This window comes from Oncorhynchus tshawytscha, linkage group LG12 (genome assembly GCF_018296145.1).
Source record: "Oncorhynchus tshawytscha isolate Ot180627B linkage group LG12, Otsh_v2.0, whole genome shotgun sequence".
In the NCBI taxonomy this organism is placed as follows: Eukaryota; Metazoa; Chordata; class Actinopteri; order Salmoniformes; family Salmonidae; genus Oncorhynchus; species Oncorhynchus tshawytscha.
This window is the reverse complement of record NC_056440.1, coordinates 71,816,895-71,820,855: the sequence shown is the minus strand read 5'-3', so window position 1 is coordinate 71,820,855 and position 3,961 is coordinate 71,816,895. Positions and strand designations below refer to the sequence as shown.

The 3,961-nt window shown below is 42.3% G+C and overlaps 1 pseudogene; it reads left to right on the top strand.

Moving 5' to 3' along the window:
• The first annotated feature begins 2,302 nt into the window (after nucleotides 1-2,302).
• On the top strand, nucleotides 2,303-2,354 carry LOC121838847 (annotated as a pseudogene).
• The last annotated feature ends 1,607 nt before the right edge of the window (nucleotides 2,355-3,961 follow it).

The window sequence follows — 3,961 nt, the reverse complement described above, 5'->3', positions numbered from 1 at the left end:
GGTACTAAACGATATCATAACCGCCATCGATAAAAGACAGTACTGTGCAGCCGTCTTCATCGACCTTGCCAAGGCTTTCGACTCTGTCAATCACCATATTCTTATCGGCAGACTCAGTAGCCTCGGTTTTTCGGATGACTGCCTTGCCTGGTTCACCAATTACTTTGCAGACAGAGTTCAATGTGTCAAATTGGAGGGCATGCTGTCCGGTCCTCTGGCAGTCTCTATGGGGGTGCCACAGGGTTCAATCCTCGGGCCGACTCTTTTCTCTGTATATATCAATGATGTTGCTCTTGCTCCGGGCGATTCCCTGATCCACCTCTACGCAGACAACACCATTCTATATACTTCCGGCCCGTCCTTGGACACTGTGCTATCTAACCTCCAAACGAGCTTCAATGCCATACAACACTCCTTCCGTGGCCTCCAACTGCTCTTAAACGCTAGTAAAACCAAATGCATGCTTTTCAACCGTTCGTTGCCTGCACCCGCACGCCTGACCAGCATCACCACCCTGGATGGTTCCGACCTTGAATATGTGGACATCTATAAGTACCTAGGTGTCTGGCTAGACTGTAAATTCTCCTTCCAGACTCATATCAAACATCTCCAATCGAAAATCAAATCAAGAGTCGGCTTTCTATTCCGCAACAAAGCCTCCTTCACTCACGCCGCCAAACTTACCCTAGTAAAACTGACTATCCTACCGATCCTCGACTTCGGCGATGTCATCTACAAAATTGCTTCCAACACTCTACTCAGCAAACTGGATGCAATTTATCACAGTGCCATCCATTTTGTCACTAAAGCACCTTATACCACCCACCACTGCGACTTGTATGCTTTAGTCGGCTGGCCCTCGCTACATATTCGTCGCCAGACCCACTGGCTCCAGGTCATCTACAAGTCCATGCTAGGTAAAGCTCCGCCTTATCTCAGTTCACTGGTCACGATGGCAACACCCATCCGTAGCACGCGCTCCAGCAGGTGTATCTCACTGATCATCCCTAAAGCCAACACCTCATTTGGTCGCCTTTCGTTCCAGTTCTCTGCTGCCTGTGACTGGAACGAATTGCAAAAATCGCTGAAGTTGGAGACTTTTATCTCCCTCACCAACTTCAAACATCTGCTATCTGAGCAGCTAACCGATCGCTGCAGCTGTACATAGTCTATCGGTAAATAGCCCACCCATTTTTACCTACCTCATCCCCATACTGTTTTTATTGATTTACTTTTCTGCTCTTTTGCACACCAATATCTCTACCTGTACATGATCATCTGATCATTTATCACTCCAGTGTTAATCTGCAAAATTGTAATTATTCGCCTACCTCCTCATGCCTTTTGCACACAATGTATATAGACTCCCCTTTTTTTCTACTGTGTTATTGACTTGTTAATTGTTTACTCCATGTGTAACTCTGTGTTGTCTGTTCACACTGCTATGCTTTATCTTGGCCAGGTCGCAGTTGCAAATGAGAACTTGTTCTCAACTAGCCTACCTGGTTAAATAAAGGTGAAATAAAAAATATATATAAAACAAATAATGTGTTTCGTCTGGTCTAGGGGTTTTGTATGTTTATGGGGTGTTTTCTAGTCTAGGTGTTTATGTAAGTCTATGGTTGCCTAGATTGGTTCTCAATTAGAGGCAGGTGTTTATCGTTGTCTCTGATTGGGAACCATATTTGGCAGCCATGTTCTTTGGGTATTTTGTAGGTGATTGTTTCCTGTGTCTGTGTTTGTGCCACACGGGACTGTTTCGTTGCCAGTTCACTTTGTTATTTTGTGTTCGTGTTGAGTTTTCTTATTAAATAACATGAACAACTACCACGCTGCATACTGGTCCGATCCCTGCTACACCAGGAAGAGGAGCAAATCTGTCGTGACAGTAGTAAACTGTAGTATATTGTAGAATACTATACTACACACCGCACTATCCCTCAATCATGTGTAGTACTTCTTATATAATTATGTAGTAAACTGTAGAATACTATACTACACACCGTAGTATCCCATGATCATGTGTAATACTTACTATAGAATTCTGTAGTAAACTGTAGTATACTGTAGAATACTATACTACACACTGTAGTATCCCTTGATCATGTGTAATACTTACTATAGAATTATGTAGTAAACTGTAGTATACTGTAGAATGCTGTACTACACACTGTACTGATATGCTAATATTAATGTGCATGTACCCTGCCCATTCCCCTCCCCCATATCCCAATATGTGCCACCCGTGAGTGAGAAATCATGCCAAGTATAGATCATAATTGTGTTCCCGGCAGCTTATGGAAAATGTGTTCTTTTAATATTTGTCCAGTAGGTTTCCTCAAGGAGAAGCCACCACCACAATAACCAGGTTTCCATCCAAACATTTTATGTGAGTAAAGTACATGTCAAATAAAGCATTTCACGACAGGCCTGATGGAAACAGCAAATGTGTCAGGGAACTTTCCAAATGTCGACAAAACAAATTACGCTAGACAATGTGGGATCTTTTTGCGTTGGTAAAATTCATTATGCAAGAAATATGGGTAGAGTTGAAAATTAGATGGGAAATCCATTTATTCGGTATTATGGGAATTTAACCCTAAAAGTTATTTTTATGTGAATACGTCATCAAGCACAACCTTTAAGCTGCAACAAGTCAATTTCATGGAAACACATCTCTGGTGGGAAATGTTTTGTTCTTATGAGGATTTTAGAATATTCCCATGAAACTCTGTCGCCAATTGGATGGAAACCTAGCTAGTTGTGTCTGCAAAAACACGACAGTAGATACTACAGTATATACTATAGTTTTTTAGCTAGTAATACTATAAATAACTGTAAACACTATAATATACGACAGTAGTAATGGAAAAAAACACTATAGTAAATACTACAGTAATATCCACAAAAAACACTACATTATTGTCTGCAAAAACAGTATTTATACTATAGTAAACGATAGTGTTGTTTCATGTGGGTCTTGCAGAGAACTGAAATGTGTTTCTTGCAGACTGTGTGTTCCCTCTTCTAGCCAGACTTTGTTTGAGAGAGATTCTATTAGCCTAACATAGCAGACAATAAGTACTTTGAGCATTGAGCATCAGCCCAAGACCCCAAGGACCACAATAAAACAAGCAATCAAGGGCCATTGGGAGCTATAGGTATTGCTCAAAGGTTACAATTGGTCAAGGTCAAGGGATATCATGTTCACTGGAATAGTTCAAGGGATTGAATGAGTTTTGACTGGTTGATCCATCTACAAACACAGACAGAGGGAGAACGAGAGAGAGTACATAAATAGAGAGAGAATAAAGAGAAAGAGAGAGGGAGGGGAGGGCTTTGAACCTACCGCCCGGCGTGGCCCACTTACTGTGGGACCGGCCTCACAAAGACCCAGCGTACCGGCCAGCCGATAAGGATCCAGACCCCAGCACTGAGCAGGGCAGCTGTCCCTCTTTCATCTCCCTCCCTCCTGTGTTTGCACCCCCTCGCTCCTGTTATCACGGTGGATTCTGTAGAGTCATCACGCTTATTTGTACCCGACACCCAATCTGCAAATAAACCGTCTCTGAAATGTGCTTTTAAAAGAGCATAGGAAAACATTCCACAGTCTGGCCAGACCAGAGGGCAGAGCTCATGGCTCGAGGCCAGGGCACTACAGAGGCAAAGCCAGCTAGTACTTAACACCTTAAACAAGCACCATAGACCCACCACCACCATAGGCCATGAACCCTAGGAGAGAGGGAGCACTTTGACCATGGGAAAGGCAACGTTGAAGCCAATGCAAAAAACGTAGTATTCATACGTATTCAGTATTGTCAAATTCACATAATTTGGCCATTACTGTATTTGCTCAATTCCAATTTCACAACATTGTAGTGCCGATAAATATGGAGACATTTTGACAATATCAAGTTCAGATTATTGCTTTGTATTTGTTGAACAAAAAACATTGACCTGT